This window comes from Pithys albifrons, chromosome 4 (genome assembly GCF_047495875.1).
Source record: "Pithys albifrons albifrons isolate INPA30051 chromosome 4, PitAlb_v1, whole genome shotgun sequence".
NCBI classification, from domain to species: Eukaryota; Metazoa; Chordata; class Aves; order Passeriformes; family Thamnophilidae; genus Pithys; species Pithys albifrons.
In genome coordinates this window covers 100,603,600-100,627,666 of record NC_092461.1, presented here as the reverse complement: position 1 = coordinate 100,627,666, position 24,067 = coordinate 100,603,600, and the positions used below count along the sequence as shown (strand labels likewise).

The 24,067-nt window shown below is 38.1% G+C and overlaps 1 protein-coding gene across 1 annotated transcript in view; it reads left to right on the top strand.

The window, feature by feature from the left end:
- FBXL7 (F-box and leucine rich repeat protein 7) overlaps window positions 1-24,067 on the top strand; it is a 184,225-nt gene that overhangs the window by 45,741 nt on the left and 114,417 nt on the right. The gene's annotated exons all lie outside the window — the stretch shown is intronic.

Below are 24,067 nucleotides of genomic sequence, written 5' to 3'. Positions count from 1 at the left end.
CTAGAAACTTAAAACCAGGTCTTCCTTTAGACAGTTTTCACTCCTACCTGCTGTGGTTTCTGATTTAAGCAAAGGATTTAAGGTACTTCTGTGGAGCCCAAATGTAGAGGCTTTAGAGTAATTTTGCGTGTCACTTTTTCAGTAAAGACTTTTAAACTTAAGATTTTATATGATCTGATTTTGCAGTTATTTTTGTAGAATATACTTAATGGAAGCTTTTTAACATACATTCTAGGTCAAATATCACCCTCTTAATACTGTGAACACCATGAATATGTGAGTTGTTTGAGCCAAGTTTTTCAAAATTGTAGCTATGGACATAAGAACTGCTCCAGCTTTAATTAGATCAACACACCTCACCTACAGTTATTGGAGTAATGTCATCACCCACGACTCGATTTTTTTTAATGTCTAGGGGAAGGAGATGTCTTATGTGTCAGTATAAGTACAATGTTGTATTAACTGGCCTATGAGCAGAGAAATGGTAATTCTTCCTTGCTGCCTTCTTATATGTGAGTAGTTATGCTCTGTTAAATAGAAGTCAGTTGGCCCTGGTTTTCACAAATGCATCTTTGAAGGCTGAGAGGAAATCATTATATGTAGTTTTAATGAGGTAAGCTGAAAGGATTTTTTTTAATTGTACAATTATGAGCCTTAAATAGTATTTCTGCTCAACTCTGTTGCAGTGATTTTGTTATACTTGGTAGTTATCAAATAATAATTCTGATTTCTGACTCTTCTGTCACTACAAACTAAGTTACAAGCTCTGATTGCTCTCAGTCTAGCTTTATTTCTTATGGCTAAAAGAAATCATAGACTGTTGAATAGTTTTAGTTTGGCAAGTCTGACTATAACCATAGAATCTGTTTGGTAAAAGCAGTTCATGTAAGTAATAACTGACCACATAAGTCACAAGAGTTTTATTGTTAGGCATACATAATCCCATGCCAAGAATGAATATCTGACACCTGTGAGTCATGAGAGATACTGGTTTAGAATCTCTGCTTTTCAGTCCAGGTGATAAATTTAACAATACATAAGTAAATGGTTAATAATTTTAAGTTGAATGGGAGACTTTGTGTTTCTCTAAGCCTTAGATTCAAAAGTTTTGAGGTACCTGAAAAAAAGTGAATTGCCAAAACACAAAATGCATTTAGGAAATGTAGTCTCTGTATCACAGCCAGGAATAAAGAGAAATGAAACCACAAAGGAACAGTGGAAATACTACGTCAGTACTTTACAATTGCTTTAAATTTCTGTTCTACTTCGGTCTGTAAAGCATGTTTTTTTCCCTACTTTCAAATCAGATAATGAAAAATAATCCTTTACTAATCTCTAAGATTTATGTTCTTAATGTAGTCCATTTTAGAGCCAGTGGATACTAAAGTTGACCCTGAAATCTTCACTATTGGTTTGCAGCTGATTAATTCATTAGTGAGGGAAGCTTTGACACAGGCCAGCAGATGCTGTAGTAAAGATATGTTTTTATGAGTACTCATGCAGATTCAGAAAGTACAGAGCAGTGGAATTGTGTATTCTATATTTGGAAATAATTTCAGATGTAAGCCTAGTTTTTCTGTGCCCTGGAAGAGTGGGATTTGCCAAACACTTACTTTGACAACAGCAGAAGCAGGTTCTTCCTCAGGCAGTGCTATAACTACTTTATTACCTTTTTTTTTCTCCTGAGGAAGTACTAATGTGGATCAGTTTAATATAAATTATCTTAATGTGGATTGCTGCATAATCTTGCCATGATACCATAGTATCTGCCCACCTCAGAGATTGGTAAATGTATCTTGCGTATCACCATGAGATTGAATTTACTGCAGGGACAGTAAATTCATAGAACTGTGGGCTGTCCTATGATCCTATGAATGAGTTGTGTTGTATGGGGTGAGCTGTATGCACGATAGGTATGGAGTGGCAAGGACTATGAAACATTGCAGGTTAACTCTTCTTCACCTTCATTGTCATGGGAAATGATCCTAACTGAACAAGCAGCAGACAGCTTCTTTGCATCCTTTGAATTTCTATTGCCAGCTGAATTCCTGAGTGCCCAGCTTGGTGGAAAGCATAGAATTTGTTTGGAGCTGAAGGCCTTTCATAACTCCTGCTTTCCAGCTTTTCAAACAGGCCTAATTCTTTCCAGTTCTACACAGCTTGTCTTCTGTTTCGGTAAGAAAGTTGACACAACACTCACTGAAGCTGAATCAATGGAATGCTGTGAAACACCTAGAAAGGAAATCTGTGGAACTAATTCATACAAACTCTGTGGTACTCTGTAGCAGAGAAGCAGTTGTGTAAAGTACTGCTTAGGCAGGTACAGATACCCAAGGACTGCAAAAGGGTGTCAATCAGGACTCTTGCTTGAAAGAAGAAACCATCTCAGGAAGTATCTGACAGGAGGTGTTATCTTACCATCAGTTCAAGCAATCAAATGAACCACACTCTTCAACTTGACTACTGCAACCATGTTATTTGTCAAATTTCAGTGCTGTGATATTTCTCTAAGGAATGGGTCCCAGAAATGGGTAACAGGATGCTTGAAATGGCTTATGTGTTCTGGACTTAGATATGTTGTTAAGGCAACAGCAGTTCAATTTCTTGATGGGATTGGGAGGTGCAGTTATGGCCAAAATAATGGTACCCTACTTCACATTGTGGACTAAAAGCATCTGTAAAGTTGTGAAATATCTTATGTTTCAGAGACAAAAATGTTTGTCATGCTGTTAAATGTGCCTGGGTGAACTGCACATCCTCCACCAGAGGAGGATCCTTAGCTAAACAAACTTCACTCTGATTCATTGGAGAGGCAACTGCTACTCTGTTGTGTAGAGGAAAGCAGACAGTGTCAGATCATGCAGCTTCCTAAATTCAAACTTTGAGGTACCAGTGATGCACTTGAGAGGAGTGCAAAGCTGAGGCTCTACTGGTGCTGAAACTGGAGTCCAGTTGCTTTCATTGTGGCCTTCACTTTGTGTACTTCAGTGAAGGGCAAGTGGCAAAACCCAGGTGTCTGGTACTCTGTAAATCAGAGAGTAGGGACTGTAGAGACTGTTTGGCTACAGCTTGGCTCAGAGGGAAGCATGGTAGCCTGTGGATGTGCATGCACACTGATGCCTCCACACTGTCTCCTCTTCTGAGGATGCAGTTTTCTTTAGCTTTGAATATACACTACCTTTTCCTTCTTTTTCAGTCTTGGACATTGTCTGCAATTCTTTACCCTATCAATCAATTATAGCTAGAAACTTGAGAATGCATCAGTTTTTGCTGCCCCCCGTAGCTCTTCTGGCAAGTGAAAGACTGAATGGATTTTTGTGGGCCATTTAAATGCAATTTGCTAGACATAGTCTCAGCTGGAATATTATTGTCTAAAACTTGATTTAGAAGATTAGACTAAATGAGTGCTTTTCTATGGGCTTACCTTGATCAGGGAATTTTCTTCTAGCACTTACCTGCAGTACATGGAATGTTATGTCCAAGCTAAATACTTCATAATAACTGGACTGACTGTTTTTCAAATAAAAAATCAATCCTATTTGGACTTCATGTATAGAGCTGTTAAGTGTTAATCCAGAGGCAGATTTAAGTTGAGAGCTCATGTATGAGCTTCATGTATAAGTTCTAATTTATTTCTCAGTTTGTATAAAATCAACTTGAAGTATTAGGCCTGAAGCAAAACACAGTTTTTGGAGCAGCTCAGTGCCGAAATACCTCTGGATATATCCCTTTAAATCTTTGTATTTTGAATTTTGCAAAAATAAAGTGAAGCCAGCTGCTGTATTCTGAAGTTAAAATTTTATCTGCATTCAGTGATGTTGGCTTTTAGAGGCCTTCAAAAAGTAAGTGTTTTGCTTTTTCTCCTTCTGTAGTACTCTGAGAATTCTGGAGTACACTGTGATACGTGTTTAGTGTGGAGACCAAATGCATTTGTTTTGGCAGTACCTGTTTGTATGCATCTCAACATGAGAGGTATTTCTTCAGCAGTTCATGTGAGTATGAGGAAAGTCCCCCACTCTTGTAGTTGTTTGGACTTTGTAGTGGTTCTGGTGAACTTGACAGTGCTGGGTTTATGTTTGGACTTGATGATCATGTCTTTTCCAACCCAAATGATTCCTTGACTCTTGTAGAAGCAGGGCCTATAGCCTGGAGGGAATAATTACAATTGTTGGGAACTATTCCCTCTATTAAATCATGCTGGGGGGCAACTGTGTGAAAATTTAGCACTTTGAGAATATATAATGCATTAATTACTCATGTAAAAGTGCTACTTTATAACCTGTGCAAGACGATACTTGGCTAAGGTTGCTCAGGCTGTGTTTCTATGGCAATCAGTCATCCTTTTATTGAGGGACTCAGCCAATGAAACTTCTATAAAGAAAAATTTACTTCTCAAAAAAAATTTGACTTCTGTATCAGAAAACATTTATCATGGCACTGCTTGAGAATATATATTTCCTGAACACAAATTTATTTGAGTTACGTGCCTTTCCTTCCACCTTACAAGTAAGAGAACAAAGTGCATGTTATATATAGGATATGTTCAGGGAGGATGTAATTCTCTTGACTTCTCTTGGCTTCGTAATCACATTCTTGCAAAAGACAGGTTATCTTTTGGATCTCTGAGTAATTCTTTGTTTATTCAATGAATTTTAGAGGAGGAGTTCTTGTATTGTGCACAGTGGTGGACAGTATGAAAAATCTGGGAAGATGGAACAGGTTCTTTGCTAATGAATGGGTTTGATATTTAAAATTGTTCCTGATAGAGAATTAGCTCAAACTGAAATTCAGATGAGTGCAAATCTGATCTTTTTCTGGAGGGAGATAAAAATCTCAGAGAACCAGTTTGCAAGCAGACATCCTTTCTGTGTATTATAATTCACTTAAATGGATAGATAGCTATGCTGCATAGCTGTAGTTTCATTGAAGCTTTTGGGTGGTTTGTGTAGTCTCTCGGGACACTGAGCTAAGTGTTTTGGCCAACTTTTGCTGAAAAGTTTTTCCATTAGGTTTTCTTGATGATCCCTCTAGCAGAAAGAGCTCTTTTGATCTTGTGTTTCGTCTGATAACTCTTAAATTTTTTTCCACTTCATTTCTTTACCATTTTTCCTTTCATTTTCTCTTTTATATTGGAAGTATCAGAAATGAAAACCTATAGATGTTCTTTCTGGCTGAATTTTAAACATGTATAATTTCTGTTCTTTTGATGGCAGTTCTCTTCCTTATCATCTCTGTCCTGATGTCTTTGCAGCCTCTCTTGTTGGGTATTTGGGCTCTTGGCTCTGCTGTTGAAGTACTGTCTGATCAGGCTTTCTGTACACCAAGCTGTGTCTGAAGTTGATATGAATGCCTGAATTTGCCCCTGGTTGCTTGGAATTGGGCAGAGATTCAATTGGCTTAGAGTGAACTGTGGCTGTTTTGAGTTGGTAGTGAAACTGGAAACCAGGTAAGTTTCCTGAGGTTTTGTGTTACTTTTCTAGGAGAGGAGTTTTATAGAAAAGTGAAATGTTGCACTACTGAATGTGCCAAAACAGACTCATTTGAAGCCAAAAAATTGGGGAAGAATAAGGCGGGGTGGGGGGGATGGTGAGAGGCGTGACAGTTCATAAATCCAAAACTATAAACACTCTGGCAGAATAGACAGAGCTCACTATTTCAGTTCCTTTAACCAACATATCTGAATGCATACGCAAATATAATCACCTCAGCCTGCACATGGAGTCACAAAGTCGTATAAAGGTTGCTCTTAGGCACTACTTTTGTATTTAGCCACAGTTTTATATGCTTTTGCTATCTAACAGGCAGTGCTCCTACAAAACTGTTCTGCTAATTACAACATTACAATTGCTATCAGCATTTAAATCAGAGTTCAAATACAAGGCAAAAGTAGTTTGGACATTGGCAAGGTAAAAGCTGCAAATTGAAACCTTACGTTATTCTGGCCAATTTGTACAGAAATGCTATAGCCAAATGTTTAAAACTTGCCCAAACAATACTAAGAACAAATTGGAAAGGTACATAAAACTGCAGTCTTATTTGATCTGCTGCCTGAAATGTGAGACCTACCAGTGCAAATGCACTTACAGTACAGTTAAAGAGAAATGATCCCAGTTTAAAAACCTGGCATTACCTTTTCCAAGTGAGGTCTTATGCTTGGTAGGAGTGATTATGGTTTATTCAATTACCTGTAAATCTGATTTTAAGGAATCTGAGATCCCAAATGTAATTCTTTGGGCAAAATGCTGTACCAAACTACTTAAGTACTGTTATCACAGGGAGATTCTGACACTTAACTGTTCCTGCTGTTACTGCCTATGGTAGCAATCTAAAGTAGTTTCCTTTTCTGAAAAGTGAAGAATCATCTTGAAATATCTGATGATTGCCCAGCATTTGTTAGTCTAAAAATCCATCCTTCTTCAATACTAGACTGTCTCCTAAGACTGTTTACAGAATATGTAGAACCTGATAATGCATATTTAAATATGTTGGGTTTATCCATTTTTCAGAATTTATGAACTGAGACTGGCAAATTCATGCAGATTAGTTCAAGTATTTGATTGAAATAATGAACAGCCATTTTTTGACTTTAACTTGACAATCTCTGTTAAGATACAGTAGTTTAAATTTATTGCATGAAATATCCTGCATTATTTTCCTGTATCTTATCTTTTTATGTCAGCTTGTCAAATGACTGCATAATTTTGAAGACTGATACTGCCAAATGTGCCAGAACTAGCAGCATGCTTGAAAAATATCTGCTTAGAGTTGCTGACTCATTCTGTTCTTTAGTTAGGGATATTGTCCCTTTGTGCCTGCTACTGTGTTTTTCTCCAGTTACTCCAGTTTGGCTTCTTGTTTCTGCCTGCATTCCTCAGATTTTCTTGTGAAATAGGTACTGAGATTGGCTGATGAAAATGGCAGTTCAAGAATGGATAATGTTAATTCTTGTGCTTTATTCTGACGGCTGCATCATCGCTGGTTTAGGCAGTTACAGCAGACCAGGCTGGAAGTACAAATAAAAGTTATAAGCATGAGTGGAATCTCATGAATAGCAGGCCACATATATTCCTCTAGCCTTAACCAGCCACACTTGAACATACAACTTGTGGTGTTCTTGATACATGTTCACCAGCTGCCCATTGTGATACTTCCTTTCATATTTAAGAGTAATTTTCATCTTGAACTGATGGATTTGAGAGTTTTATCTCTTGAACCTTAAAGCAAAATTGTTGTATCAATGGTTTAAATAAAAGATTTTTTTTCCAATAGAGGAAGATAAGTGCCCATAGCAGCTTACCAGCTATACTGAGCTAGGAGATTTCTCCTCACTCACTCTGGCCACTTGGGTGTGCATAGGTGTGCCAGAAGGCAGGCAGGATTTCCTCAGAGATGCATCATAAAAGCTTGTTTGTAAGATGTTGTAGTGGATTTAGATCAGCTAGTTTGTTCCTCTCCTACAAGGGGAAGTACCTTTCATAGGCATCTAACCTCCCTGTGGTGTTTGTTGCCTTGCAGATGTGAATGCATGAGTGGGAAGAAGCTTGATGACTTTACTGAATGACTGTAACTGTCATGCTGCTTGCAATGACTTGGATATATCATAAATTTCTGTCGTAAATTTTTATCGGGGTTATCATAATGAAATTTTGGGTTGTACCAGTGCCTAATCTAATCTTTGGTTGTTTTGTTTTTGCCTAACATGAAGCCCATTTTCATCTGGTATATCCAAGAAAGTGAAATTTTATGGTACTATCAGGTATTCATTGCTTGTGGGAGGTTTTTTACCTGCTTAATTATAGGTAAACAGTTATGTGTGGGAGTCTCTGAAAGACAAATGTTACTGTAAAGAGATCTCCAGGATGTGGGCTGTAGCAGAAAGTTCTTCCTAGCTGTTATGTTTGCTTAATCTGTAGGTGTTTATATGTTCATGTTGGCATATTAAACCCTGATTGATTATTTGTTTATTTATTGGACACATCCATGTTTCCCTCCACCTCACTGCCACTCCATTAACATGAAATTTTAAAAGTCTTGTCAGGTAGGTTTTGAGCCCCCATTTGAGCAATAAAAACTTAGTGTGGCATCCAGAACTTCAGAAACTGTTCAATGTGCAGAGCAGCCAATAACCTTGATCAACAAAGGACTTTTACAGTAGTTTTCCTTATAGAAAAGATAAATACAAGTGTTGTCTAAATGATAAAATTGTAACTGGATGTCTTTCGTGGTCTCTGGCTTAGAAAAATGTTTTCTTGCCCCTTCTTTATTGTAGGCTGAGATAAACCATTAGCTTAACCTTAAACTAATTTGAAACAATTTTATCCCTCCTTCCCCCCCCCCCCCCTTTTTTTTTTTTTTTTACTTTCGAGTGAACTTTTGGCTGTGGAATTTAATTTTTAGGGAGAGAAGGGACTGCTCAGACTCAAGGCCCTGGGTTTAGACTGGAGAAAGGAAACAGTGATGACAGAAGATAGCAAAGGTAGTAAACCTGAAGTTAAAGCTTCTGTGCTGTGTAGTATTAAAAAGGTAGCTGTAGGTTTAGGTTTCCTGTGTAGGGGTAAGACAATGTTAATCAATGATAACGAGACATTAAGGCAAATGTAGATAATTGCATTCCAGCACTTGTCACTTTACAGAAAGTAATAGGTTGTGATTTTGGATAATTTGGTGCTTGTACACACTGAAAAATCTTTGTGTGCTGGGAAATCCTCACATCAAGGTCTGCGTCAGGACTGATGGATGGTTTTGCCCCAGGCAATAATGCCTTCTTCAGGAATAAGCTGGAACTTATGACTGTAGGGATGTACCATAGAACCTAGCTGAGCAAATGCTTTTCAGCTGTGTAAAAACACACAAGTCAGGCCAGCAAAATTCTTTTATTTCTGTCTGCTTTCCTGAGGCAACAATACCTCCTTGCATGGCCCTGGTTTTACTATTGCTCTGGTAAGCTTTGAAAGGTACCAGTAAGCAATATACTAGAAACCTGTCTGAAGATGAAAAGGCCATGGCTTTGAAGACCTGTATGCCTGTCACCTTCTCTGTCATGATCACAGCTTGTTTTGCTGAGCAGTATGTTCCCTTGGTCACACTGATGATACCAGACTCCATCCCTCTTAAAGTCATCTCCTGGAAATGTCTGGCCTTTCCTTATTCCTACACCAGTCTTCTACTTTCTGAAGGCGAGATGAAACTCTCCTCACTGCCAGCTTGTTATTTTCCTGAACATGTGGGCCAGGCTGAAATGATACACATCATAGTACAGGCTGCTTGCTGCCAAACTCTGCTTGTATATATCTTGCTCAGCCTGCAAACTTCCAAAGCAAACACAGAGAGGAAATCAAAATTAAATTAATCCTCTCCAAGGATGTATAAAGCAGGGCTGCACTGAGTTTTACATGCTGAGGGTGAGAGGGACCATGGGTTGTGTGGGAGTCAGAAGCCACGGGTGTGCACAACCCTAATCTGTTGCATCAGTTGTCTGGGCTGGAGTTGCTTAGCGTGAAGACCTTCTTTTTTTTTTAATGATAGTTAGACAAATGACTTTGCTAAACCGTGGTTAACTACAGAACCAAAGGGCATTCTTGGTGGTTTGCATTCATAGGATTAAAGGCAAATGAGTCACCAGTTTCTCTGGAGCTCTAAGAGCTGTGCTTCTTGTAATGTATTCAAAACTGAGCTGAGGTTGAGCAAAGCTGTGGAGTCTTCAGTTTTGGACACAGTGTGATGGTTAGGTTGAAGACCTGCTGTCTGCTCTACTTGGTGGAGAGGACTGGTGTAGGGACTTGCTTAGTTCTGTGGGGTGTTGGCTGGCCAGCAGGAGAAATTGGTGATCTTTAAGGCTTTGATGCCAGCTCTCTTAGCTGGCAGAGGGTTGGAGGTGTGAAGTAGTTGATGATGTCTTTCTCTCAAAAAAACCCCACTTAAGTACTATAGCTACTTCATTTTCATATGGAAGACATGGATGAAAAGAGTCAGTACTGCCTGTAGGAGATGAAAATTAAATGGAATTGCTTGGCAGAACTTTGTACAACTGGAAATTAGACTTAAATGTTATTTCATAAAAAAGGAGGGGGTTTTTTGGTTTTTTTTTTTTTTTTATTTCCCTGTGGTTTTCTTTCCTGGAGCCTTAGGTTTTGATAGTCTCACCTGAAAGGAGAATCATATCTAGTTACTCAGAAAGAAATGCCTTAATGAGCAATGGCAGTCATAAATTAATTAATCTACCTCCACAAGCAGAAAAATAGGCTTAATTGCTGAAGTAACGATGACTGTTCTTCACCAAGTACTGTGCAGAGGAAGAAGAAAATAAAAACCTTATCTGTTTTTTCTATAAGCATGGAAGAGCTTCAGCATTGTAAATCTAATATAGAATGCCATCAGTGATCACCATGATCTACCTGCTGCTTGCTCTGAGGCTTATTAAATTATTAGGGGCAGTTAAACTGCTGTCTTGGATAATTTAAATGTCTCATTAAATGTTTTGAGAAGTAAAACTGTAACTGAATAGCTTAATCTTGAGTTGTTCTGGGTGAAAAACTTTGAAAATGGGAACACCAGATGTAATTGAGTTCAGGTGTTGAAAATGTGCCCCGTTTATCCGTCTAACACAGGGAAGGCATCTGATTGCAGCCTTGCAATGCTGTCTGTCACTGAGACTTAGCTACTGCTCCCTGCTGCTCAAGATTAGACTTGTTGAGAGTAGTGGAGCTTTTCCAGAAGACCTCCTGTGGTAGGAAGTTACTGGTGTGTTGTCTTGCTGCACATTATCTGTCCTATCTTTTGTAAGCTTAATCTTTGTACAGATCCATGTGTTTAATTTCTACCGATGGGCAAACAATTTTCCATGGCTTCCCTGCCAGATCCATCGCTTTATGTTACTGGTGAAACTGGTCAGTCATTACTCAAGCAAATGGTGTAGACCCAGAATTACAGTCTGTACTTCTTGGTGACTGTACAAGGACTGACCGCTTGCCCAAGTGGTTACAGAGTTGAAGTAATGAGCTGTGAATATCAGCTTGTTGATCTGCAGACCTTGAAATTTTTCCATGAAATACAGAGTCCAGTTGTGAACTTGAGCTTGCTGACAAAGGGCTTGCTTTTTTATTTTTCCAGTATTGATAGTGAAAGTTCTGTACCCTCAAGTAGAAACTTCTGATGTATTGACACTTCCCCTGAAAAAAGTCCCTCTTCTGGGGAGCAATCGAGGAACTTGTTAAGTCTTAGAAACCATTCCTTGAAGCTGTCATTTATCATTTCAGACCATTTCCTCACCCACCAATGAAGCAGGGCAGCTGTCTGCCATTGAAGGCAGCCTAACAAGATGTAAAATGGTGAGGGGGTTTTTGTTGTTTCTTTGTTTAATAGTGAATATTAAGTTGTGTTTTTAATGATTCATATATATATATATATACACTATGTTTTGTTCTGAATGTAGAAAACTTATTTATAGTTTAAATAAATATTCATCAGTTTGGTAATCTGAATCAAGATAAGTCTCTGCCTTAGATTGTATTGTACTTCAAAAGCTTTGACAGAGAGCTTGTGCTCTATGTGATGGATGGGTAGCAAAGAGAAAATACAGCAGGAAGAGTGGCATGTATCTTGCAGTAGTACATAAAAATGCTCAACCCAACCAAGTGGCTTTTGGAATTTCATGATCATAAGCATACAGTTTCTTCCTTAAAGGTGTGTAAACTACACCATTAAAATCATTGCAAGATATGTTTATTAATGGAGGTGATTTTTAAGATACAAAGTGCCATCCCAGTGGCAATGTTTTCTCATTGCTTTTTTATTCTTGCTGTTGCCATTTGGTAGATCTAAAGTGTCTGCCAAACTAAACTCGTTTGTGGAAGTCAAATGCAGGCCCTATTATAAAAGGATTTATGTCATTTTAGGTAGTTTATTATAATCCATTAACTTAATTAAAACTGATCATAACTTGGTTATGCTTTACAGAAATGTCTGAGAACAACATGGAAGCTGAATGTTGTCCAAGTTAAATTCCAAAACAGAGTAAGGATTTTGCTTTAAATGTTCAAGTTCAGTGTGTGACAGTGGTTAGCCAATTTTTTCTTCAGTTTTTTTCTAAGCTGTTACAAAAAGTTCACAATTGGCAAGCTCTTCCTGTAGGAATAGACACCCAAGTGTACATATTTGGTAACTGGTTTCTGATAGTATCTAGAGCAAGCATTGGTTTTATAAAAAAGAAGCTTCCCTTGAAAGACAGTGTAAAGTGAAGCTTTTACTTGAAATACAGAGTAATTTTATATTTCCATTAGTGGATATATGCTACATCTATGGTGTATATGTAATTGTAGCCATTCTATTAATAAATGTAAATATAGATATAAATAAATATAAGTACATATGTATATGTATGGATATGTGGAAGCTCTTCAGTCTTACAAGAAGTGCTACCGACTGTCTGATTTAGACTGAGGAAAATAAGTTTATTTCCCTTATGTAGCTTATGTGACGTTTTTCACAAAAACAAGTTTTCATATTTGGCTAACACTGCCTTATTCCAAGTAGCATGGCTTGAAAGGTAGTCTTTTGTGTCTTCAGATTTCACATAGAATTTTTTGGTTATCTTGCATTTTTTTTGTCCTGCATCCTTAAAACTAAAGTGAGCAAATTGTTAACAGTATTGGATTGTGTTACTTTTCTTTTTTCTCCATCTTATTTTAGAGGCCAACTTAATGCTCCATCTAAGTAGACTTGATAAATGGAATTGTTCCAAGTCTCCTGTGTGAAAACAAGGCAAGGATAGACTAGAGAGTTGAAAATCTGCCAAAACAAACTGGAGCGAAATAGTTTAGTTTGTCCCATGCTGCACTTTGTAACACCATGGGCCTTTTTAAAGGTATTTCTGTCCTCAGATACACGAGGTCCATCAGATGTCATGAGAGGCAAGCACCCTTGTAAGTAATGAAGTCCATGTCCTGCAGCACTTGGGTGACATTTCAGTCATCCTGCTAAGGAAGAAGGGACCAAGCTGGGCCCAGCCATCCTGGCTGACACCATAGAAGGTTGTGGTATTTAAAATAAAAACTGCTATTTTGTACAGAAGTGGCAACAAGTACTACAGTGTCTTAAGAAGGCATATCATGTAAATGAGAAAAAGAGAAAGGGTTAAGATCTTGTCCATGCTTGTTGCAGATGAGAGACTTAGATTTTAATATTAGATTTTAATATTAGATCAAATTTTCCTGTGAGCATTGAACTAGACTGTGCTATGTTCTGGTGTCTCTGCTGTGTCATGAAGGAAAGAAAGATTGGCCTAGATATTTGTAGGACTAATACTTAAGTCTTATATGTGCTTATAACTAACAGCTAACACTGCTGTGAAATAGAAGAACTGAAAATTAAATAACCTTTTTCAGACTCTATCCCTTGTCTGCTCTCACCTTGGACTTGTTCACAAACGAACGTTTTTCTTATAGTGGAAATGGATTGTCATTTATGTATTGAGTGTATTCATCCTGTGGAGAGATGCAGACTATGCCTGCTGATTTAAAAGATAACATCTTTCCAGTTTTACTACAAAATTCTGGATTTTCCTTTTAGAGAATAATAGCCTAAAGAAAATCATGATTCAAATTGCCTCAGAGGCTGGAAAGCATCTCTGACAGTGCAACTGCCAATTTAGTTTTCTTGAAATGGGTGAGAGTTTTCGTAAGGGGTCTTCAGGAAGCCACCTTTTGATCTACCTGTTCTGCTGTTGGGTCAACTTTTATAGCCATTAAAACTGTAGTAAAATCTGGCAGAAGGGCACATTGGGAGAAAATTCCTTGGCCTCTTTCTTTGTAGAAACATGAGCGCTAACACAGAATTTAGACATTCTCTATGTGGGAAGTAGTGAAATATATGCAAATTTGTATAGGGAGGTCACTGAAAGTATGGTGCATAGTGAAAAATGAAGTATTTTGGTAGAGCAAATATGTGTAAATAAAAGGGATCATCACTTGCTATAGATGTGAAGGTCAGTCTCCACGTCAGTTAGTAAAATGAGCTTAGTTGCTGTGTCAAAAGTTTGTAGGCTCTGAGTAAAATAGTGTATGTCTCAGGACATTAACCTCACTGTAAAGTTTGGTAGAGGCAGAATTAACTTGCAAATTCTGGATGCTGAATGTGATAATCTTCTTCTCTACTACATTAAAGTCCTTGCTGTAACCTTAGAGTGAGAGGGTAATCTGTGCAGGAATGGAAAACAGAAGATTGTTTGCAGTTCACTGTACATTTCTCTTGGTTTGTTTTCAGTGATGATTGGGATGTTCTTGCAGCTTTTTTTAAAAAGTCTCATTTTTTTCAGTGAGCTGGTAAGACTGTAGGCTCAAGGTATTTCTCAAATGTGGTATCTCCCATGTGCTGGCTTCTTCAGCTCAGACATAACACGTGTATGAGTGGGTTCACATTCGTGCTGTATGCGTGAGTGACGATGGTTATCAGGAAGGAGGGTGGGTGGGGTGGAAGCTGGACCGAATTCCTGAAAGCAAAGGTGCTCAGTAGTGCAGATTAGGCATAGTAAATATGGAACATCCCTGAAAGTAGACAACTTTACTCTGAAGAGAAAAATAGATAATAAAATCTATAAGGAGATGTCCTTCCAGTTTTCAGTCTAGAGAAATACAACTTTAGTAAGATTATTGCTGCAAACCGATAAGAGGCTTGATATCAAAAAGGAATAAGAGATGAAATTAAACTTTATTTTTCTTATGGAAAACACTAAGTATTTTTGAAAAAATTTAGGTACAAAACTATATTGTCCTGTTCAAACCCCCATTTTTAAATATAGGTTGATCTTACAATAATATATAATTCATTTTAGGAAATACTTTTGGACCTGTTAATAGGGACAGATGAGTTTCTTACAGTTTGAAGCATTGCTTTTTAATGTGTGTGTTGAAAGCTGCTCAAGCATTAAGATAACCTTCACAACACTTATTCAAAAGGACCACAGAGTTTAATTACATCACTTGAGTCTGTGGTATATGCTGTTCATGCTTACCTTTTTTAAGCCTTTTATATTGCAGCGTATTAACTATTTCTGTGACAATTGAAAAAATATTTTATAGCCATACTATAATTTTAATGGTGTTTTATTGGTTATTTCTCTAGCTCTGGAATAGAGAGTCCCTGATTTGAGTTGGGTTAATTTTTGTCAGAAGCCTGTGTCCTTGGGGGGCCTGATCCAAATTGCATTGAGTTATAAACCCTGCAATATTCAGTTTGACTGAGTTTCATGAGAGCTGTGCCTTTAAAACTTCTGGTGTCACCATGAACACAATCTGCAATCATTTGCAGAAGTACTAGAGCTGACAAAGAAGCTGCTTCCTAATTCCCCAGTGCCATCCCTCTACTTCTTGCACAGATGCTGTGGTTTGGATTGAGAAAGTGGAGAAAATAAGCAAGCAAGGGTGAACAACCCCTGAAGAAAAAAAAAATCAACAACCCCAAAAAACCAACATAAAAACCCCACCCTCTCCACATTCACTCCCCAAACCTCCAAACACTGAAAAATTAGAAGCAGGCCCTGGATAAGGAAGTGTTTGTTTTACTGCCATCTGTGAAAAGGAAGGCAGACAGGTATCTGAAGGAGGAAGGAAGATAATAAAAGTCTGAATGGTAAGAGTCCTTGCCTGGTCAGGAAGAGTGGAACAGGAAGGAAACCTTCCAAGTACATGGGTAGTCTCTTCTGTTTGTAAATACCTATGGAAACCATCAGCAACCCCTCATTCTGGTCTGCTGTCCTCCACCATGGTGCTGCTTTTTAATTCTCTGCTTGTTTGAATAGCACAGGCTTGTCAAGTGGATCAGAAGGTGGTCAACAGTTTGTCAAAACAAGCAGATTTCAATTCAAGACCATGGTGTAAAATTTTATTTTGCGTTGGATTTCTTTTAAATCAAAGTGGTTTGACCTCAGTTGAAACAGTAGTCATGGCTTTGAACCCAAGCACTTTACAATTAGGAAATTCTGTAAAACTTTAGCATACCTTTTTTGTGATTATGAATTTTAAAAACCTTCCTTTTGGACCTTTTCTGCCTGAACTGATGCTCAGACCAGATGGTGCTTGTTCGAGTAGGTGTTGTGTATTTCTTGTGGTTGCTCGAGTTGTGGTACCAATATTTCAGGTGTAGTCCTCGCAGCATGTTTTGGATAAAGCAGCATTTGCCTGCTTTTCTCATGTGTCAGACACCTTTGGGGCAGATTGCAGTTACCTGAGGGTTGTTGGAGGTGAAGTGATGACCTAACAGCTATGTAACTTTGATATTTTCAAGTGTCCTACATTTAACTTCCAATTTGACATTAGATTTGATGTGAAAACACATTAAATTTGTGCAGAAAGATGGCCCACAGCTTTAAGGACTTTCTTAGGGGATATTTAGACTCATGGTATTAGAATACTGAGCATCACAACAGAAAACTCCTATTGTGAATTTTGCTGTCATTAAACCAGCCCATGAATGATCTCATCTAACCACACAGTCCTCTTTGGCCAGTGTGCTTCATGCATGTCATGTGTCCTTCTCTTTCTTCAATGGAGAGTGAAAAAAACAGTATTTTGACTTGTAAATGGATACTGTTTAGTATAACCCAACAGGGGAGAAAAGGAGAAAAACGAATAGGGCTCTGATGTTTATTTTCTAGCTCTGGAAGGCTTGGCTTTGCAACCATCCTAGTATATTTAAATGCAAAAAAAAAAAGGTGTATGAATCCAGTATTGGTCAATCCAGTTGCACAGGCAGCTGACCAAAAGAGTTAAACCCAGACCTCTGGCATCTGGATTTAGCTCCCAGCTTTGTTCCAGACTAATTCAGATTCCCTGATTTCTTCAACTCTTTCCAGTTTCCACAAGGTTATAGGCTTAAATATTTGAACTAATTCTTAATATGCTTTAAATAAAAATATATATATATATATATATATATTCTGGGCTTGTTAATTGCCACATTTAAAAATATTTTGGCTACCTGAACCTTTGTCTCCTGTAAACCATATGAGTTCCTATGGCCATAAGATGATCATGTGTGTGAATGCATTCTTATTTTGTTATGAGCACACAGGAAACAAAGTGCATCTGTAAACATCACAGCCATCTTCCTTCTAGTTAGCTATGATTTCCTTAAATTTAGGGTCCCATTTGCTGTGACCTCTCCAGGTAAGAGAAAGAGAATGGGTTTGTAGTTTGCCTCACTACTGAACTCAGGCCAAATGGTGACTAATGAACATAGCAGATGTTTCTCCTTTTGAAGGTGTTTTTTGGAAAGAACCTTATTAACTAATTTATCCTTCCTCCCAGGAGATAACAGGACAGCAGCATAGCTGAGATCTGACAATTCATTACATGAGAAAAAATATTAATATTGACCCTTGCTATGTTGACAGTAGGATTTGAATCTAACCTTATGCTCTTTTTGCTTTGAAAAACACATCCAAATAAGTTTTCTTCAAATCTTGTAGCTACTGTCCTATGTTGTGGTGTCAGCCACATTTTTAGCAATTTGGAATACCATAAGGCAGACTTTGTGTGCAAATCAGGGGTATCTCCATTGGCTTAATCATGTTACCATGAAATTGTAGTCTGACCTTTGTTTTTTGAAGAACAAACAACCCATGTTTGATTTGGTTTGCCATTGGAATAGGAGAGCTGTTACAGGGCTGAAAGGTTATAGCAAGTTCCTTCTCTGCCTTTGTTGATGAGCTCTCAAAGGCATCCACCTGTAGTTAATTACATTAAGCATGAGAGAGGATGGCTGTGTTGAAGTTTTTTACCAGAAAGCGCAAGGAACTTTTTAAAGGTAACCTAATTTCTTCTGCTCATGAGCTTCAGTGGATGTTCTACCTTCTCTCCCTGACAGGAAGGTAAATTTAGCAGCTGTGAGGACCTCTGTGTTGGACGGCCAGTGAACAGGAGATGGTTGTAGTGACTTCAGTAATTTTTAGTAGCAGTTTAAGTTCTGCAAGAAAATAACAAAAAGAAGGCAAGCATGGAGATGTCCTCACAGGCATTGTTCCGTGCTGCTCTTCCCCATGGACTTCCTCTGTGGGTGAAAGGAAGCTTCACTTCTTGGTACCTTGTCCTGGTGGGCTCAGCAGAATGAGGCAACTTCTGCAAACAGAACAAGATTTCTCACGTGTCCTCTCTCTCCCTTTCTCTCGTTATGTGCAACCGTTTCCCTAATGCTCAGCACCAAGCTCTTACTCCAAACACTTCAGTTCCCTCATCCTGCTCTTGAGTTCAGGATGCAAAGATATTTTGAGCACCTCATGCAGGTGGTCCGTGTGTCATTAACTCAAGACCTTGAAAATTGGTTTCTTTTGGTTACCCTCTGTTCTGTTGTTCATGAAAGATGTTCAACTATGAGAGATGAAGTCAAGAATGATGTAATAGTTATGGAGCCATTAATCAGTGCAGTCATGGTGAATATCCAGGTGGAAAATAGTAATAGCAGTTAGTTATGCTCACATCTGCATAGAATATGTACAGTAAATTAGGCACAAAAGCAAACATCTTTTAAGTAAGCAGCATTATTTAGGGCATGCTTCCAGAAATCAGGAGAACCAAACCCACTTGATAAGCAGGTAGTTGCATCATTTTTACTGATTGCTTGCAGATTTCTCCTTGAGGCAAAAGAATGGAGTGATGTAGGTTCAGAAAATAGTTTGTTGCCCTGAGCCACCCAGTTAATGTGCAAATAGTCTCCTTAGAAAGCCTTTTTTTGTGCACATGTGCATCATGATCTCAGTACCTTGTTCATTTCACCTGTAAGATTCAGAAAGTGTTAAGCTTAAAGGTCAGTAATTTTAAGTGCTGATTTCTTTGTTGCAGCAGATCCCATGCTGTGATGACAGTAGGAATTAAATATGAGAATGAGCTATGCTTAAATTTTGTTTGGATATAAAATTTTTAACTATCGGCTGATGTTTTTACAGGACTATTTTAAACAAGTAGAGGCTGTTCTTGAAGTTCAGATAAACCTGATTTAGTCCATATGATGTATCCATATCTGTGAAGCAGCATAGATTTCAAGTCAGTTGGAATAAGCATTAGAGTACTTCATTTTTTAGCAGCAGAGTTGCTTTGCTCTTGTAACTGGACATGTGTTCTGCTGTAATAACATCCCTGTAATGATTTGCCTGTGTGCTGACTGATCCCACATGCAGTGTGGGCTAGAGTCCTTTCTAGCTGAAAATTCAGGAGTTTCAGTGTACACGCTTGTTCTTTCATGCAGCATAGAAGCTTCTTACAGAGCTGTGTTGGTCATGTGTCCCGTGGAGGCGTGTGGAAGGGCAGACAGTCCTGTTTCTATGGCAGGATGCTCTGGCTCTGAGTCAGAGGGGAAGAATAGAACCAGACCTGACAAGAAACTGAATGTAGTGTTTCAGTCTGTGGTCATCACAAACAGAGGCTATTTCAGTTTAGTAACCCAGGAAGGGTGCTTGTACTTGGACAGCATATCTGAAACTAGGAATTTTGTTTCTCCCTCATTCTTAAGCTTGCTTTGTTGCAGAACAGGTTGGCTGCTTATAGGGGGGTCAAATAGTAAGGTTTAACTGTTTCTTCATTCTTACTCATATGTTGAACTGAGTGTTTATATCAGTGTGTTAAACTGTCATTCTGAGCACCGTCAGTCTGATTATTTTATGAGCCAGTAAATGTGTGGGCCACATAGTGATAGCTTAGTGCAAAGAGCTTCTGAGCTACTGCTGTTCTGGTGTGGCTTTGATTTGCTTAATGCAACTTCAGGTGGCAGGGAGGCTCTTGACCTAAATATGCTGTATTAATGTTTCACTTGTCTTCTGGTTGGATGTTTTCATGAGGTTGTAAGTGTACTGGACGACAAGACAAAGCTTACAGATGAGTTCTGAACTTGTTTAGCTGAACTTGGAACATCTTTCTTGGAGCAAGACAGGGAAGGAAAGAATAGTGGAAAAAAGTCAGCAGCTGAAGGGGGGGAAAAGTTGGATGGGTTTTACAACCATAAATGGTAAAAGTAACCTTGCTCTTCTGCCAGCAAGCAGAACGATGGAATAAGGTTTGATTTACAGGAACAGCTCAGCAAGGGCCTTGTAGAGTGCTTCATGCCTGCTATAAAAATGTGATTAGCTATAAAATGGGAGAGATTTAACGAGAGAGTTTAAGCATCCGCAACAGCGCTGTTTCATGCAGAATGTGGATGCCTTCTTTAGAGTTCTGGGAACATAAGCTAGTTTGGAAAACATTAAGCTTTCCAAGAAAGAATGTGGATCATTTTTGCATATTACCTAAACATGTTACATTCTGCTTCTTTGCCCATCCATCATGAGGTCTCTAAAATTAAGCAACAATTATCCTTATAATTATTTCTTCAGACAAATTTTCTCCCAGGAGCTGGGCTTAGAGTAAGCTGCTTAAGGACATATAGGTAGGTATGAGATGCTTTCCCTTAGTTCCAATATTCTGTCATGTTGTTACATAACCTTTGTGGTCTTTCCCTACCTGTGTATTACAGCTTTATTCAAGAAGGTAAATTTGTCAGCTTTAACCTTCATGGTTGTGGACAGCAAAAGCCTTTCCTCACTTCACCGTTCCCCAGCTTCCAGCCCTGGAGTGATGGAAGAGCCCAGAGCTTAATTTTTCTTAACAGAAAGTTTATTAGCAAATGACTTATCACCAAATATGCCAAGTAGTGTTTGGGGAGTGGGGGAAGGGGATCAGCAGCATTTTTGGATGCTCGGTGTCATTTCTTGAGAGGATTCCACCAAAGAGAAGGGGAAGAGAGGATATGGGAATTTCTTTCTGAAAAGTGAACTACCAAGTTGACTGTGAAGAGTTAGCTGTTCCTGTTAAAATCTGAGGCCAAATGTTTCCTTTAAAGGACTCAGTGAAAGGCAGAAGGAGGGACTGGGCTGGATAGGACTGTATGATTTAGGCTTAAACTGAAGGCTAAGATTATCTATCTCTCTATTAAGCAGATGTAAGCCACCTCCATTTAATTTAATTGCATTGTCATAATATTACTGCCATTTCAGTTAGATCAGAAACAACTCCTTTAAGAATGAACACATTGCTGAACATGTGCAAGAAATAGCTTGAATTATTGATGCCAGTTGTTTCTGTCATATTAAACTGGGAAGCAATTTGGAGATTTCGGGACACCAGTGTAATAGGATGTACAGTTGCCTATAAAATTCTGGGTATCTTAAGATACTATTTTTGTCCTTTTTCAAATCAAAGTCACTCTCCATGACATTTAAATGTTTCAAATAAAAAGCATTTTTGGTAGCAAGAACAAGAAATAAATGCAGATATCCTGAATGTGATATTACACCATCTATTAATTTGACTGGAATGATATTTGCTCAATAAACCCAAAATGCTTTAAAACTTACTTTTCAATATATTTTCACTCTTGGATCAATACTCAGTGGTTTCAAACTACTAGATAATAAACTCCATTAATTTAAAAGTATAGCTGAGAGGATACATACAAGCAAAGTTTTGATATGCTGAAATGTTGTCATTAACCTAAAATCACTTTATGAGAAAGGACTGCTAAAATCTCTCAAATAAAAAATTATTTCTTTTTTCTCCCCTGCAGATGTTGTGTTGTTCATTAGTATCGTGATAGACTGAGGAACTATTACACTGCAACAAATTTATGGGTGTCTAAGTGTGCTTGTATGAGGTTTATGATGGAGATGCTGGATGCGGAGTTGAATTTGGAGTATATTTTCTTTAGTGAAACATAAGTGTTGCTTTCCTCCCTGTCTTCTGTACTCATTAAATATTGAAGGCTTAAAAAGTTAAAATTAAACCAAAGATAGAAAATTGCCTGCTGAGTAATTATTTCTTACATGTGAAAAAGCTGTTTTGCATCGGCTCTGAATATAATTCTGGTTTTAACCAGGGTAAAAATGGTGGATGAAAACAGAGTTTTCACTGTCAAAGAGAATTTAAGTTTTCAAGGTCAATGATTTTCTTGGTAGTTCAGAAACAGAAAGAGGTTAAAAATTTGGGTAGTTCTGCTAACTTTGAAGACTTAACTTATTGATAACTGAGGTTAGTTATTGGCTTTTCCACATGATCAGCTAGTTACCCAGTGAGGAAATTTATCCTTGGAAACTGGAAAAGAAATCAAAACTGGTGAGAACATTCCAAACTGAAGATAGATGATAAGCAGATACGCTGAGATATTAATCCTGTCAGCATCTGGAGATGCACTGTTCCTGTATGTCAGCTGACCTCTCACTCTATGTCCCATATGCTGGATGGGGCCTTCTACTTGCAAATCTTAGATGAGGATGCATTCATGTCAAACAATTCATTGCTTTGTCATATATTTGGGGAGATGAATGCACAACGGTGCCTTTGTTGTTGGATTTTGGTGTCCATCCCATCCCCATTCCCTCCTGATCCATTAAGTTGTGGTGGGAAAATTCTACTCTTCTTTTTACCTTTAAATCATAGAATTGTTTAGTTTGAGAAATACCTTTAAAGTCATTGAGACCAACCATATAACCCAGCACTGCCGAGTCCACCACGGAACTGTGTCTCTGTATTAAGTATTTAAAGTTTTTGAAATGCCTCTGGGGATGGTGACTCCACGAGTTTCCCTAGGCAGCCTGGGCCAGTGCTTGACAATTACCTTGAGAAGGTAAGGCTGTCACACTGTGTTACACTTAGTGACTTCTTGCTATGTTGTGGTGTCTGGTCTGAGTTTGGTCTGGTGTGTTCTTTTTCTGGTCTCATTTCCTAGCTGGAATGTGAGAACTTCTTTCTTAATGTTCATCTCTTAACAGTAATTTCATTCTTTCTTTCTTATGTCTAGTTACAGACCTCAGGTAGAATCAGGTCAGACTCCAGGGTAGGGAATTAGTTGTTCAAAATTGGGAGTTTATAGAGGTATAAAACAGCAAATGCAATTTCTGAACTGTGATTAAAATCTTGTAACTCCTGCCCCCACCTCCCCCTGCCCCCTGCAGCATCCCCCACAAATGAGAAACTGCTAAGCAAGTCAAAGCTTGATACCTCTATTCAGTTGTGCTGTTGCTGTGAGTTAACTTTGTGCATCTTCATCTTCAGGGCTGACTGTTGAGAGACAGTGATATTATGGCAAACACTGGTATTCTTGGTGGATGGTCTAAAGATGATCTCTGGCTCTGGTTCTTTAAAGTTTTGTATCTTCTTAGTTGTATCATATCTCTAAGTAAATAGTTTTTCTGATGTTCACCTGCATGAAATGGAAATAGTCATTAATATCTGAGCTGAATCTTGCAGCATGGGTTGTTGGTTAAGGATGTAAGCCACGCCAGCACTTTCTGGTGCTTTTTTATCTGTCAGCTAATGCCTTGAATATACTGCTGTGACTAATCCTTGTCAGCATGAGTATCAGTACACAGGATTGCTAGTTCAGCAAGTTCAGAATTATTCTATTGTAGTGATGCTTTAGATAATACTGATTTTACTGTAGACTATGTTCATTATTTACATGGATAAAAATAATTCGAGGTTTCTTGTATACACAAAAAATGTCTGTTTGTCACAGCAGCATTAATCTCAATATTTTAATGCTTATATTAAATAAAAAGCAAAATACAAATGTGTATTAATGTCAGGCAAAAGTAATATTTTGGAGCTTTTATTATAATATCTTAAATGTAACAGTTTTATTTAGACACTGGGAAGTACAATTGTCACACCATAATAACGCAGCATAAATATCCAGTATTAGGACTTAGTCTCGTGTTCCTTTTTTATAAATTTGTCTCATTTGTTCCTGTATTTAGCTCTGTAGATTTAGGGTTTTGCACTGAACATAGCAAACTGCTTCATAATGCATATTAAAATATTTAAAATTCTTTGTAAGCAATACCACAGGCTTGACATTCCATATTCATCAATGTAGTGTGCTAAGAGCATGGGTAGCACTAACTTATCACTCTTCTTTAACCCCTGAGAAAAATGAGAGCATCTCCTCCTGTACCAAAAAGGGGAGTGCTGAGTGCTTCCCTTGCTACTTTTCCTTATCTCACAAAGATGACTTCTATCAGTGGAACCTTAAATAAATGCAACATGTCGTTTGA